At 38.6% G+C, this 16,791-nt stretch overlaps 1 long non-coding RNA gene across 1 annotated transcript in view; it reads right to left on the reverse strand.

Moving 5' to 3' along the window:
• The window catches only part of LOC128079537 (uncharacterized), a 57,723-nt gene that overhangs the window by 9,566 nt on the left and 31,366 nt on the right, over positions 1-16,791 (reverse strand). Inside the window, exon 5 of the long non-coding RNA XR_008206204.1 lies at positions 402-2,115. This is a non-coding gene — a long non-coding RNA (uncharacterized LOC128079537). The remainder of the gene's footprint in view (positions 1-401; positions 2,116-16,791) is intronic.

Genomic DNA, 16,791 nt, shown 5'->3' on the forward strand with positions numbered 1-16,791 from the left:
AATGAGGGTTTATTGCATACAACTAAGCTGCTTTGGAAAAATACTCAGGAAACAAGCAGAAGAGATATTAACAAAAGCTTTCCAGCTACCCATTGCAGTTGCCAGATACTGCATAACCAGCAGAAGCAAATAATTTTTAGGTGGCTGCTCAGCATCTCTCCCCAGCTTCTGATTCACTTCAGAGACAGAGAAGGCATGGCACACCAAGACAGAGAAAGGTTTGCTTCTCCCATAAACTGAGCTCCTTTGCTTCCCTTCCAAGAGCATGGCATTGTAGAAGGGAAGATGTATTAGTAGATAGAAGCAGAAAAGAAGAGTTTAGAGGCTTGTGAACACATAATTCTGCCATTTTTCATGCTGATTTTAATTTCAGGTATCCAGGATTAAAGGCCATTACTCACATGCTTCTTACATGCTGCATCTCTTCCATCTGTAAAATGGCAGTAACTGTAGTCACTTTGCTTTCAAACTATCTGAGACAAACAGAAAAATGCACAAGATGAGCTCTGAATATTGCTACGACTGCAGCTGCATGAAATTTATGGTATTTAAAGACAGAATAGCTGAAAAAATGACATTTTTTTAAAAATTCACAAAAAATAGTTTTGGTAGGAAGAGTTTTTAGTATGTTCCACTGTATCTTTTTCTTTGATACAACAGTTTTTCTCCACTGGAGACCCAGAATTTGATTTCTATGGTTGACAAGGCAGAGTAGAACCAAAGGCTTCTGCTATTCGTCTTGCACCACCTTTTTGTTTCAAAGAACAAGCTTCAATATTTTGAGAAGTTCTCACTTCTGACCAACTGAGAAAAAAAAAAATAAAGAAGGAAAGCTTACATTCGTATGATTCCTAATGGCTTGGTCACATAAGGAAGTGACATAAATCCCAGCTGTTCTTGAGAAAAGGCTATGGACTGAAACAACTGAAGAACTGGAGCTGGAGACTTCTGAAGGGACATGGTGAGGACCAGTGACACTCAGATTAAGATGTGGCATTTGGCACTGCAGTTCTGTTTTCTTTAATTTACCAACATGTCCAGCAGATAGTTTCAAATAAATGATGCTAAAGTGACAGTATATCTGTATTCCAGTCTTACCCTTACTTAATCCAGACATGAGAGCTTCAGACTAGCTGAAAAAAAGAAACTATAGGCATATCCTAAAGATCTTATTGCATACCAATCTACTCCAGATTACATTGCACAAATGACAAAAATATTTTTCCCTACGTGGATAGAGTATTAGACTCAAAAGCTCTGGTTAATTTTCCATTGAATCCTGTCTTGATGCTAACATAAAAGTTAAGGCATATTTTTAAGATCAAATGAGACCACTATTTTATTTTATTTTTTTTTTTCCACAGATCTGCTCAATAAAAACCTGGAAACCACCTTAAACACTGTAAATCTCCTAAGGATTAGCTTTCCTGGATAGACAAGATAGTGTATGAGAAGCTCCAGTGAAAGGAACCATTTGAATTACTTTAGTTCTCATATAAAAACAAGATTTACGTGTCATCCAAATTATATGCTACTGAACTTGTTTCACATATTAAACACATGCATTACATTTTTAACAAGCAGTGGCTATGAGGTCAGTGAGAACTAAACAAACTGTAATTTGCCTTTTAAAGCAACTGTATGTAGTAATAAATATACCTGCTCTGATTGGCAATTGATGTGCAGTACTACTAACTGTAAAAGTACTTACTTCTATGCCTAACTGCACATTACACAAAGGAAAGAGGAATGCAAGGATCCTATGAGAGGGGAACCAGAACATTTTGTTCTTAGTTACTGACTCAGCTTGAAGTCAGCAGACATCCAGAGCTGTTAGCAGGTGAAGAGATTTCAGTGATTCATGTGAAAAAAATCATCTCTCATCAGCCAGGTTCATAGAAGTTATCAGTCCAGTTGTGAAAGAACCAATATGAAGTAAGGAAAATTCAGAAGCCTGTTTCTGAGTCAACAAGTCCTGTGAGCCCCTTTGCAGGTAGCCTCTGTTCTGACCAGCACTGGCAGAATGGGGAAGTGGAGACCCAAATCTGTTGCTTTTCTTGAACCTTATTTTGTAAATCATGAGATTTCCATTTCCCAGACAGTCATTATGCTTACCTTTGAGAGGAAAATGTGAAAGTTTTATTATGGAGGAATAGGAACTCATCTCCGTATACCTGAGGAAGTTATATGCATCAGCAAAAAATAAGTGAAAGATGCCATATGAGTTGGTAGCAATTTGCCCTTACTTTGAAAGAATGCAGGAGATGAAAATTATACAGCAACTCTTAGGTATATTATGCTAATAAGCATCCATCTTGACTGAATTTTGAGGAAGATCTTCCAAACAGATTAAGCTTTACTCCCCTGGAGGTGTTGAAGGAAAGAGCAGATGTCATACTTAGGGACATGATTTACTGGGCAATATTGGTGGCACGTGGACAATTGGACTAGATGATCTTAGAGGTCTGTTCTAACTTTAATGATTCTATGACTCAGTAAGATGGTAGTTTCCAAGACCTTTCTCTGCCATTGAATTACAGTCCAGAATTACTAATGACAACAATCTATTTTCATGGGCTATCATTCAGTATGAAGGTCACTCATAAGTCAGAAAGCACCTTTTTTCTAAGAAAGGGGATTTGAAAATCTGAGTGTTTTTCCTACTAAAGCGTCACACCTGTCCTGCTATATTCTCCCCTTAGTATACAGTGAGCCCAAAACAATGTTAAAAGGGAACCAAAGAATGGGGGACATGGAGAATGAGGAGAGATATCCCTTTAATTCTGGCTCACGCTGAAGGATTGAATAGCATCACCATACAGTGCAGGGCAAGTGCTAATGTGGACAGAGTTTAAAAAAAAGATGCTTATCAAAAAGCTGAGAATTTCTGACTTGGGACTCCAGCATCACATACTCAGTCCACAAAGATCAAAAATTTTGCTGAACATGTCAGCATTCTGGGGAAAAATTCTGTCTTGGGGAGATGTGACTGAGGTAAGGCTTGCACTAACAAAATTAACCCACTTGCTAATGCTCTGTACACATACTCTATTATTTCCAACCTGAATCGCAGGTAGAAGGTAGCTCAAGCATCCCCATCAGTGATATTTTTTTTACTCCAAAAGAGAAAAGACTGAGTCACACTTGATGAGATGCCAAGAAAATGAAATCAACAAGAGAAAAATGATGGGGAGATTTTGAAAGACTTTTGTGCATATTTCCTGGTAGCTTTGAACATACAGCTGGAAAAGCTATAGATAATGAATTTGCTAATCACTTTTCTGCTATGAAACTTATCTAGATTAGGTCATAATTCATCTAGATGAACTTCAAAGTAATAACACCGTGTCTGATCTTACTGTCCCAAGACTCTCCAAATTATCATTTTTATTGGCTAGTTCTGACATTCTTATTTATAGGGGAAGGGAAAAGGTTAATGACAAAATGTTCAAGATGTTACACAGACAGAATAATGGGATTCTGGTTATGCTGCTTCTCTCCTTGGAGAACAAATCAGCTTAAGGTATCTTCTTGTGGCAGAAAGCTGCAGAGGAGCCTGTGTCACAGGCCATCAAGAAGAACTAGGGCTAATTTCTTCTTTGATTTGGTATACCTGCTCTCATTTGTCAAAAAACATGTGATATGACAGTGAACCAAGTTGCAGGAGGAATGTACCAATTATTGGATGCTCTTAGTTCACACTGAATTTACTAGATGTAATCAAGAGAGAAAACATAGCAGACAGTGACCACCACTTCACTTCATACTAGACAGGTTGATGAGCCTGTATATTTGCTTATTTAATTCACGTAGGTAGGTCAGAGTTGGTTAGGTCAGAACCAGACAAGGACTCAATAAGTTATATGGCTATACTTTCAGATGTGGTGTGACAAGGCAAGAGGTTGATAAGTTTGTACATTCAAGTATAAGTGACTAAGCACAAAATTTATGACTTTAAATTTGCATTTTCTTTGGAAATCCATTCCTATAGAATCAGCAGTTCCTGCAGTTATTATCAGCTATTACTAATAAAAAATGTCTCTTTTACATTCTATGTTGATTTGAGGACTGCTTCAGATACCTTATATAAGTTTTGTACTCTTGGCTCAACTATGAGAAGCAACAAATATGTTCAATGTTAAGGAATGCTAACTATGTTCCTGAACACAACTAATGGCAATTGATAGATGAACTAATTTGATATTTTTATACATTCAAACATCTGTATTGGCTATGCATGTCAAGGAAAGGAAAAAAAAAAAAGAATCTGATGCAACGAGAAGCATTACTGCTGCTGCTGCTAATAGCCATAATACCGTCTGATTCTGGTCATTTCCTAGTTGCATGAACCAGAACATGTAAGTGCCTGATGTGTGCATTTTTCTTGATGACAATAAGAGTGTGTGGGTTTTGCACAAAAAAATATAAATTTAAGGGCTGCTGGCTGCAGTGTGTGGGAAGCACATAACAAAGGCAGCACCAAAAGAATCATGCTCAAACACTGAGGGTTCCCATGAAGTTTTGAAGTCATGAAGGTGGTAAGCAGAAACCTGCTATCATCAGTCTGCTTGGGACAGAACCTGTGTTTATATAAAATCAACCACATTGCCTTGGGTATTAGTAGGTATGGTGAAGTAAGGAGTCTTTGACTCTTGCTGCCAAAATACACTGCATTCCCTAATTTTTCTTTCTGTGAAAAATCATTTGCTTGTTTCTGTTGTCAGAGAAGCTCAGAAACTTGTTGGGACAGGCTTTAATCATTAACAGCACTTTGTTGTCCTATTCAAAGCCCACATAGTGTTTCTGATTCGGGGAATGAGAACAATTCATGAAATCTTATCACTAGGGAGTCTTTTACAGGAAATTACATGCTCAAAAAAATTAACTGAAACTTAATGATTGGCACTTCAGCGAGGTCAATCACAGGTATTTATACAAACTGAGAGCAGTCCTGCAGGGAAAGACTTTTGGCCTTCCAGTATTAGAAGGGAGTGCATAAACAGAAGAGAGTACAATGGTTTAAGGGTGGATAGTGTTAGGACAAGGGGGAATGGTTTTAAACTGAGACAGGGAGGTTTAGGTTAAATAATAGGAGGAAGTTCTTCACAGAGAGGGTGGTGAAATTGGAGCAGGTTGCCCAAGGAGGTTGAGGATGCTCCATCCCTGGAGGCATTCAAGGCCAAGCTGGATGTGGCTCTGGGCAGCCTGGTTTGGTGGTTGGTGACCCTGCACATAGCAGGGGGGTTGAAATTACATGATCATTATGGTTCGTTTCAACCCAAGACATTCTACAACTCTATAATTTTATGATTTTCTTTAAAAACAAACAAAAAAGAAAAAAATCTGGATTTTTTTATCCCAAAGACTTAGACTAAGCAACTCAAAAAACAGCTAACTTAAAAGCTATTTTTATTTCCATTCAAGTATGTTCCAAAATCAGAAATAGATGTGGAAATTACTGGCACTGTTCAGCAAATACATCTTTACTGGAATCATAAAATCACTGAAAAATTTGGACTGGAGAGAACCTCTGGAAGTCATCTAGTCCACTCTCTTAAAGTAAAGGTCTTGTCAAGCAATGCTTTCAAACTGTAAGGATGAAGAGTTTCCAGCCTCTCTGGCATTAAGTTGTATCTGTCAGCTATGTTTGTTCCATGAAGTAGTTTGAGGCTGGCTCTCTCACCATTTGAGATTTGAATTGCACAGCAAACTTACATAAAAATATAATAGCTCCAAGAAGAATAAAGTTCAACATATCATGGACTGCTGTGCTCAACAGTTGCATAGAGATGGTGCTGCAAAAGAGACAGCTTTGCATTCACCTTGAGGTTTCCATGAAAACAGTGAATCCTTATAGCTTTTCTTCAGCTCACCGCCGAACTGAGGATTTGAATCAGACTCTGGAAGTATTTATCAGTCTCCTGTAGCTGTGGAGAGAGCTCCTTGTGAGGGAGCAGTCTTGATTATTTGTCCAAACACTGGTAGGATGAATCAAAGTCAATGTGTATGCCTTTTAGGTATTTGCACCCAAATCTTAAAAAGAAATTGTCAGCTTGCCCTTTTTTTTTCTTTTCAGTCAAAGGAGCAGCTTTAATTACGACATCTTAAAAGGAAAACACAAGAATATTTAAATCTTTTCTCTTGTTATGCATTTCCTGTATGGTTTTGGTATGTTTGCTTCCGCATTACTACTGGAAGTTGTTCAAAGATTCAAAGAGCACTGCCATAATGGTTCAAAAATCAAGGTACATCCAAGGTTGGCAGACACCAGATTTGATTCTACGCTTCAAAATTCTTGAAATAAAGCCTGTGTCGTACTGGTATTTCACAGTGTTTCCACAATAAAGAGCAGCATATTCAAATTCTGATTATTTCTCCTGTAATCTGCTGCCAATTCCTCTTCGTCTGGCATCTCCACATTCAAATTGTGTTTCTCATATAGATACTAAAATCCTATGTGTATAGGAGTCCTTAACAATCTTCCATAATTTCACTAGAAAAGTCTTTCACCAGACTATGTTTTTCTTTCTGATTATCTTCACAGTCTTTCTCATGTTTCCTGCTTTCCATCTCTTTTGCAATAGCTCCTTCTTTCCAGTCATATATGCCTCCAAACTGCTTTGCCATGTTTTCCAAAACTTTTGTTCCATGTTTTCCTTCTCAGTCAATAATTTCCTCTAACATTCCCTCCTGATTGACATAATCCTATTTTCTCTTGAACTTCTTACATTTCTATTTAAAGGTCTATGAAGGATAGCTCTTCCACTGTAAAAATGCGGACTGACTGAACAAGTTAAAGTCAGAGAGAAGAGATTTTCTTGTGGGTCACAAGAGAACACATGAGTGGAAGAAGCCACCGTTCAGTTCTCCCCTTTATTTGAATACTGAGTGTGTGCAATCAGGTTTCTGAGGCAATAATTTCATTACTGTCTATAAAATGCTCTGTGAACAATAGTAATAATAATCCTAGTCATCATCCCTGTCCAGTTAATCACAAATACCAGTCTTCCAATTTTCACTTGAATAAAGTTTCATGAAGTATTTGCCAGACTGAAAATGGGTGACAGTGTACAAAGCAGCAAAAATCCAATGCTTTGCCATTCCTTCTCTGCTGTTCTTGGAACTGTCATCCTAAGCATCTCATCCTAACAGCCTGATGTAAGGAGAGCCAACGCTGTATGTGCCATTTAATTGGCTAGAAAGCCAGTTCCCTTTCTCAAGTCTTTCAATTCCAGTTTTTTCCAAACAAAGTAGGCTCAGCAGGGTCCCATTAGTTATTTCTGCATTGTTATATTTGAAAGGCTCATTCACTTGACAGTGAATTATAACATGTGTTAGTAATTAGATGTGGAACACTCACCAAATGCTAAACAAATTCCATGTGATCAAAATCACATTATGTAAATGAATATCAAATAATTGATAAACAAAGGCTAAGATGGGGGTTTACTATAAGATCAGAAAACTTAACAAAAATACTGTGTCCCCAAGGGCTCATCCAAAGAATGTAAAAGCAGCGAAGGCAGAAAGGAAGCAATAACAGCAAAGTTAGCAGCTCCTAAAAGGAAACAGAAATTAAGAGACAACAAGGTAGCAAACCAGAGCATGGGATTGGAGGAAGAGTTAGATTCATTCTGTGCCTGAATGCCATCTGATCATTTCTCAGCCTGCCTAATGGCACTGAGAAATAGTAGGATAGGTTTTCATTTACTGTAAACAATATGGCTCAACTGAGCTTGTCTCCTTCAATACAGTAGTGCTGATTTACACCAGATGACAAGCTGCTCTACTCACTGAACCCTCATGCTTGATGCTAGCAGGTAGTTTTCCTATCTTTAAAATTTGACATTAAAGAATATCACTTGTTCTTTCAATATAGATTTTGAAATAAAATCATCCAAATCCATTTGTAATTTTCTTTATAATCCCTGAAGGAAGTTTTCTGGGAGGCCTTTTATGGAGTGGGGGGGGAGGGAGAGGTGAAAAATCATCTAATTCTTGTATATTCTGACAAGAAGAAAATCAAATATGAAAGTTAGAGGAGCAAATTTTCTCAGCTAGAATTAAAATCCACTGTACCATAATACAGCCTTAAATTATCCCTTTGGGGATTCATAAATCTTTGGTTAATTCGTGCATTGATTCCCTCTAGGGGGCTAAAGCTCCTAATGGAATTGACAAGACAAGTGGAAAATGTCTGTTTAAGTCAGCTTCACACAACTCCTGACTCAGGAGAAATGAAGGCACGACTGAGATACCAAGAAAAGCAGTTCCCTCGAGTTTTTTTAAGAACTAGAAGATGGAATAATCATCTTAACTTTCAAAGGTGAGCATTTAATTGGATAATCCACGGCCTGGTTTTCAGAAACAGGGTATGTAGTGCTGACTGTGAGCTGTATTTATTGAACAAAGCTTAGGTTGGCACCTGGGTTTCTCTGTGCTTTACTTCTGTTGCTATTCAGAAGGGTATGAGTCCTCCTGAAGCAGAATAACTCACAATCCAACAACTCTATTCTAACTTGAAAATGGAGGTGTTAAAAATGAATGTGCATAAATGCAAACTGCTGAGCAGCATGTAATGAAAAGGCCTTTCAATGAAATATTTCTCCTTATTGTACAAATGTTTCACATTGTCAATTCAAAAAAATAAATAAAAGAAAAAATGTCATACTTTCAGCATAAGGCTGGTTTCTCTTTAGACAATAATACTGAGACATCATCTCTGTTTCTGAAGTAAGGGCTCTAAATCAAATAAAATAATGCTAAATTTATTGCTATGAGTGCTAGTGCTAGTGAGTCAGTCCTCCAACAAAGAGTATAAGACTAAGAAGGTCAGAATCCCATAAGTTTAGTTTCCCAAATCCTCTACCTCTGTATCTCTGTAATGGGAAGGAGATTTTTAATTTTTACTAGAGAAAAATAGCATTCCTTTAAGACGCAGAGGTAAGGAACTCATTACTTATCAGGTGCAGATAAATACTGTGGGATGTGCCCTTGATACATCTGTGATCTTCATCACAAGAATCAATATGAAAACATGTCCAAAATCTGAATATTTGGCAGCATGCTGATCTAATTTTCTAATAAATCAGCCACTGGATATACATGGCTTTTTCTGATTATCTTTAGGATTTAAGAACAAAATTTAAATTCCTTAAATTCTACCTTTAATATAAGCAAGCAAAATATATTTTTTGCAGTCTTCTTTCAAATTACAACTATTGGCTGCTAGTATTCTATTCCTTTCCTTTTATTGGAATTTGTTATTGAAAGCTACAGACTACCTTCAAGCAATATTGTGTTTTAGACCAAAATCCCAGGGCAGCAAGGACATATTCAGAGTTAATACAGCCAAAACATTCTTGACGCCACTTCATTTTTCCCAGTCAGTTTGCACACTGTCTGCATGTCAATAGTCTTACACAGCAAACTGTGCTGAAGGAATCTCTAGAAGCTGTTGTAATGATCAGCTGGGAGCCTTTTGCTGCTAGGTCATTAATTAAACACCAGCCTCATGATGAGCATGACTAATTTTATTGCCTGCTGTTTTAATCCACTGTGCAGAATGGGAGAGTGGTTTCAGTTCCATTTCCAGCTGTCAGCAGGCACAATACAGAACATACCAGCACCATTGTGATTAGGTATTTTGTTTATTTGTTGTACTGAGGGTGTCCAAACCAAGAAGAATGAAAAGGACTTGAGAAAGAAACTAGCCTGTCAAGCAGAAGTGTGGCATTTGCTAATTGTGACTGCTAGATGCTAGCAGAGTAGCATAGGTGAGCTCTAGGACTATTCATAGGTCCAGGTGGTTGTACCAGTAACCATAATGACAGGATAAGTAACTGGCTGTATTCTAGTTCACTTTTTCCAGGGCCCAGAAAAAACAGGTTTTTCTGTTATTGCCTTGGAAATTATAGAATCACAGAATTATTTTGGCTGGAAAAGACCTCCTAGGTTGTCAAGCCCAACTGTCAAGATGAGATACCAAAACACATCTACTAAGCCATGTAACAGAATAGTGATCTAAGCTCTCTCCCATCCCACTGCCTAAAAAGAATTCATGCTAAGATCAATTTTTCAGAGATGTTCCCACATCTTTCTTCTAAAATCCCTTGTCTTGTACCTTCAGCTCAGCCCCATACATCCATCTTTGGGGAAACAAAGAGATTTGCCTCCATTTGGAGAAGCTTTGAGATGGCTGCAGGAGCTCCGACTTGTCCTGCCACAGTTAAGTGCAGAAGTCTCTCACCCTGAGCTGTGAATCTGTCACACCACACAAGCAAGACCAAGTCCTCCCAGCAGCTGGGAAGCACCTTTCTTAGTCAGCTTAGACAGCCTTTTGGTACAAAATGTAAAATTAAATCCCATGTCTATGAGCAACTGTGAAGGAGACTTCTGATCACGACTGCAAATTTATTTATGAATTCAGTCCTAAATCCCTTTGTAATTCCTTCTGAGGAAATGTTTTTAAATAAAGGTTAAATTGCTAGAAAGATTTTTCATGAAGACTTGAAGCAAATTCCAAATCCCTAACTGTCAAGACTGTGCAATTGAACTAAGACATTTCTCTGCAACCTGCAAACCCCAGTATCTCTCAGAGAACTGCAGCTGAAGATAAAGACATCTGATGACAAGGACCAGTCAGAAAAATGTGTATTCCTAGGATACTTTCTAATGTGGGGGATTTTAGATTTTTCCTACATTCCCTTGGTGTCACTAAGGAAAAATCAAGCTTTTGAAGTACTGTGGACTTTCCAAGATTCTGGAACTCTTAAGAGATAGGGGCACATGAGTCCTGATTAGGAAATGACCATTAAGAAAAAAAAAGCTGCACCATGCAAAAATATATCTGCCTCAAAACTCCCTCTTACATAAAACAAGGGAAAGTACAGGAGTTATTTTTCAATGTCAGTGCTGTTAAATCACATCTCATAAGTATTTCATAAAATAAATTTACTCAACTACATAACTGCTGTAGAAATTTTCTTTGCAGGCACACAGCAAGGCAGAAAGCTGTGCTTGCTGCTCCTCTTACTCACATTGAAGCTGCCTGCTTCTGCAGCATGAACACGTGAGGCACCAGCACTTATCTGCAGCCTGGGGAGAGCTCCCAGGTTGGACATGAGAGCTGTTTTGCCCAATATCAGATTTTCCCTTGGCTTTTCATTGCTCTTGCAAATGTCAATCCTACTGTTATTGAAATTTTAAAATATTTTATTTATTTTGGCTATATTGAACTACATAATCAATTCTAAAGCAATCTCAGCAGCCATATGAAGGCATTTTTTGACAGAAATGGCTCAGACAAGCCAGGGTGCCAAGAGTAACCAGTTTAGAACCCAGAGAGCCTTGCAGTATAAATCCTCCAAGGCTGCTTCATAAATTAATAATCTGTTAGCATTTAATTCGTACCTCCGGATATTCAGTACACAAAAATTTCATTTGAAGAAGGGTAAGATCTACTTCAGAAATGTTTTTGCTATTATCACTCATACAGCAAGGAGCCTGCCACTTTATTAGCTGAGCTCTTTTGTCAGTGCAACATCGAGTGTGCTCCCACAGGATGCAGATGTCTCATACACACTTCAGTAGAATTTTTTTGTGCTCTTGGGACTGTGGAGCAAGGAACACGATTGATTTCACCCTTGGGCCCCTTTCAGAGGCCACTGCAGGCAATGGAAAATCTCCCACTGAATTTGGATGCAATCCTGCATAAGGCTACACCCTCATCATGAGGAGGGACCAGAGGATCTGCTCCAGAGAAAGGTTTTGGCTGTATCAGGAATTGTACTAACTAAAAGCTGTGACAGTGCTCTCAATGTGACTTTTTATTACCTGGGGGTAAAAATTTGTCTTGCCAAGGACTGTTTCCAGTGCATCAGCGGTGACGGGAGAGTCCCACTGAACACAAGGACATCCATTCACACCTTTCCTTCTCACTAAAAATGTGCACGATCTAAAAGGAGACATGTACCTTCATACCTAAAATAAAGAAGTTCTTAGCACAAATCAGGGCTGACATGAGCTGGTCGGGAAAGCCTTTAAGTAAACTGGTATCTTTGGGTACATGTATTAAAATGTTCATTTTTTCATAATCCTTGCAGAGGGCTACCAAGCTATCTAAAGTCCTGGCAACTGCCAATATGCCCTCTATAGGGAGACCAGCACAGAGGCAAAAGCACAGCTCAAGCTCTGAAATTGGAATGGAAAAGTGCAGGTGGTGGAAGGGAAGTGCCTGTCAGCAAGCTGCAGCAGCCTGAGATATTTGCTGTGAAATATTCACACAGTTTCTTTCTTTCTCCACGGCCAATACAAAATCAAATTTAGCCTGTACTCAATTTATTCAAGTTGTTCCTCTCTACTGTACTGCCTCAAAGTTTCTAAAAGTTTTAAGTCACGATGACCAGCAATTGCTATGATTACAGGTTGTTCTGTCTGCAAAAAGTTTTTATCAGTAAGTACAGTGTAATTATGTGTGCATTAGAAGAACTATGGCAAAATCAGAGAGATGAAGGAATGTGACTGCCTTTGAGCAAACATTACCATTTCCTGGACATCATGCCACTGACTGTCATTAGACATGCTTAAAAGGGCTTGTTGCTATGGCTCAGAACATACCTACCTGGTTTAATATAAGAGCAAATATTACTTTCCTCAGCAGCAGTTATTGCATATTAAAATGTCTTCCTGATTACACCTGTTCCACTGAACAGGCATAATGTAGCATCTCTGAAAAGAACTGTGGAAATTAACCACTTCTGGGCAGAGAGCAAAGGCATGCCTGTACTTCAACCTTATATTTGCAAGATATTTTCTGCCAACCAAACAGATGAATCAAACTTCGTCACTTAAGCTGTACACATAAGCCACAAATAAACACAGAGTAATATGGACTGTGGCCTTAGGCACTCAAGGTGGGAATTAATCAGAAGTTAGCTGAAAAGTTGCATTGAACAAACCTGCCCTCCATTTCAACCTTTCATTCAATAGACAGCAGTCTATAGAAGAGCAAATATCCCTCTCTGACATGAGAAGCCATGCATTCTGCACTCACTTCATTTTTGTCATGACTTACACTCAAAGCAAGGAAAATCCAATGGTCTAAGACCCCCATATACTAAACTTAAAAATGAGTCCACAAAGAGAGGAGGGTGTTAAGCACGGCACACTAACTTTTGCAGAATAACTCAGCACGTGTGGTCCTCATTCTGGCCTTGAGCAAACCAGCAAGACCAACAACCCTGCTTGCACAGGGCTAGCTCTCACTCCCACCTGGGACTTCCTTTCCCAAGTAAGGCATCCCCATGCCTGCTGCTATGTTCACCCAGGAGACTCCAATTCACAACTTGGGCTGCAAGCAATACAAATTAAAATAGAATTAATTTCACATGGCCTACAGTCTGAGCCACTCTGCAGCCAGGAACAAAAAGATGAGCAGGTAAGAAGGCCAGCCAAAGTTGACGGAGAAGAAACCATATGGAATCTGATTCCAGAAATGACTATATTTCAAGGAAGAGAACACCTAATAGATAGGCAGCACAGAAGCAAAGTCAAATGATACTGTGAGGATATCAGAAGAATCTGTATACTCTTAACCCTATGCTGCTCTTCACGGTTCTTCATGTCAGTGCATCTTATGGCAATTTACCAATGTTTTATCTCTGTTCACCTCTGTGTTGCATACTTCACATGCCACCATCTCTCAACACCTACTTAACTGCATGGTGACAGGCTACAGGTACCATGGCTTCAGTCTTCAGACAATTGCTGAACTCTTATATGCAAGGGAGAGGTTAATCGAAAAACAGCAAACAGGCAAACCAGAAAACATGGACAGCAAAAAAGCTGTGTGAGTTTGCACCGAGTAACTTTTTCAGGAACCTCCCTTCCTTGCTTTGCCCATGGAGTTTGGCACAGCTGTAGCTCATTTCCAGTAATAGCAGCTGCAGGGTCTGTCACACTTGACTAGGTCACACATCCGTAGCCTCTCCAGCCTGCTTAATCCCCTGTGTTTAGCCCTTCTTCTAGCTTGGATAACTATTTTCATTGACCCATTTTTATTTCTGTTTTTAATTCAGAAAGCTCTACATGCTTTCATTCATCTGAGGGTTTACGTCAGTCCTTTATCTGTGCTCAGGCTCAGTCCTGTTCGTGATAACCTAATGATACAGCTTTGCTCCTGGGTTTAAAGACTAGCCTAGTCCATAAAGATTTCATTCAATTAACAGTCCTTTAAAATAACTGATTCTGGATATTGGTGTTGGCTTATCTATTTTCTAAAGATGAAAAGTTGAGAAGCTACCAGAAATTTGAACTTCCCTACACTTCAGTAGAATCTGAATTCAGGTGTTGTAATGGGAAGGTTTCTAACATAAGTTTTACCAACATCTTGAAGTTAACAGCATTACCTGCCTCAGCTCCAAATATGTGTATCCTCTAGCCTTGTTGATCAATGCTGATGACTTTGAAGACTCAGCTCTCAGCAGACACAGGGGCTTATAGACATCTCAAGCTGGACCCCATCTTTTCCTGCTGTTGATCCTATTCAGGGAGAATGGTGGGGCGCTCCTCTACAAACACAACATTTCCAGGATATTTGCTTTCTTCAAGTCTGAATCTATAGCCCAGCAATTCTCTTCTGACAGTACAAAGTTGATATACACATTATATTTTAGGGAAACAGCTGAAGGGCAAATGTAATGTGTAAATATATCGCAGTATTAATTGATTTCTAACCTGTGTTTTGTCACATGTAAGAAGAAGCAAGTTCATACATACCATAAGTTTTATTCAGTCAAGTCTATCAATAGAAGGGATGAATTCCACATTGCTGAGTTTCCTGAGCAATGAGTTACCTGATGCAATTCAAATAAAAAGAAGGAATGAAGCTGAGTTTCCTGAGCAATGAGTTACCTGATGCAATTCAAATAAAAAGAAGGAATGAAGCTGACCCCTGGCTGTTTATGCAATGCTTCTGTACTTATGATACCATTGGACAATGGTATCTGTCTAATTCAGTCTTTTAATTCCTGAAAACATTGCAACTGGGTCCACCATTTTTTACACGGATGTTCAAGAGGATCCTGGAGCAAAGCTCATCTGTCAGTAGCAACTGCAGTTCTTTGAGCCTCTATAGTGAAGAACTGTACAATTGTCTTTTGAGCATCTCTTAACAGTAGGTTTTAAATTGTTCACTTACCATTATTAATTACTTTCTACTAGTACTAACTCACTGATGTTGTACACCTGGTGCTTTCATTCAGCTCCCAGAAGCACATAAAGATTATGGAATCTTACTGATTGTTCACAAGTCAAGAGACTCATTCTATCATTCATCCAGTTAAGTTGAAGTTTTCTAAAAAAAGCAACATGACTTCAGCTAACAAAACATTTATGGGCCTTAAAATTTGTCTGCTGAATTGTTGTAGGTTGAAAATATCCATTCTGGCCCACAAGTTGTATAGTTAGCTTGCAGTTTGTTGTGGGAAAGTCTAAACTGAAACAAGGTTTTCATTGAAGTATATCAAGAAAGGAAATCATTTTCTATGCAAAAGTCAATTGCATGTTTTGCAGAGCATTTTACATGCCTCTGGGAATCAAAATGAAGGTATGCCTACACTGCAGCCATTAACTAAGCTTCTCACAAGCCAATTAGAGAGCTCCATGCTGCCATGTCTGCCCATACCTCAGCCTAAGAAGGCTGACAAGTGATGACAAGTCGTATGGCACTGGCTGACAAAATCCTCTGATGAATGAAGCAGCTCTGTCGATGGCAAAACAGACTAGTGGTATAAAAGCTTAATTTTTCTGCACAGCGATTTTTCCTTTTATTTCAGTACTGTCTGTCTTTTAATGGTTCATTTGAATTGTGCTGAGTAATTAAACTGCTCTTTTAATCCAGGTCCAGATGTTGCCTCACTTGAGTCCTGTAACATCCATTCATATATCACAACCTCTTCATCCCGAGCCAGCTTCATTTCCTACCCTAATGCTCAGCATCCACTGCTAGTAATGTCATTCCCTGATACCAGTACAGAGGGGACTTAGTGGGTTTGGATGAGTATGGAGCAGATGTCATCCCATCATAAAGAAGAGAGATGCATAGAAAAAATTCCTAATACAAGGAGAAAGATTGGCCAAATATCTTTGCAAAAACTGTGGAAATGAATTTCTACCTTTGAGAAAAAAACAAACCAGTAACATGTTATAGCAACCAAAGACATCCAAACAGGAAACATTTTATTTACTATTCTTTGCTCTGAACTTCCTGTATTACGACCGTCCTAGAGATTCTGTCTTTTTAACAAGGAACAGTACACTGGTATAAGCACCCATTTCTTGCTTGCTATCTGGGCTACTATAATGCAGATTTCATAAGAGAGTGCAAATTGTGAGGAAAAACTGCAACAGCTCATGCTCTCCCTTTTCTCTTTTGTTCAGAAGGGAGAGTTTTTTACTGAAGGAAAGTGAGCAGATACATTTACATTTTACAAAGTAAAATCAATTCCACTGTGTGCAGCCAGCCTTACTTATGTATGAAACCATTATACCCATGATAAACATGGGTTGGAGAGCCACTGGGCTTTTGTGAAACATTACAGATATTTTTGCATTAAAGTTTCTCTTTGCATTTCACTGCTAATTTATTTCTCAGTTGTCTGTTTTCTTCTAGACAAATACTAAATATCCTACTGCTTCTCTACTGTCACATGCATTCACCTCTGAATTTGAGATAATTATGTTACTTACCATAATTGCCCATCCCTTGCTAATGGCTATGATTATTGCATG

The sequence above is a fragment of the Tympanuchus pallidicinctus genome, unplaced genomic scaffold (assembly GCF_026119805.1).
Source record: "Tympanuchus pallidicinctus isolate F22 unplaced genomic scaffold, pur_lepc_1.0 scaffold1, whole genome shotgun sequence".
NCBI classification, from domain to species: Eukaryota; Metazoa; Chordata; class Aves; order Galliformes; family Phasianidae; genus Tympanuchus; species Tympanuchus pallidicinctus.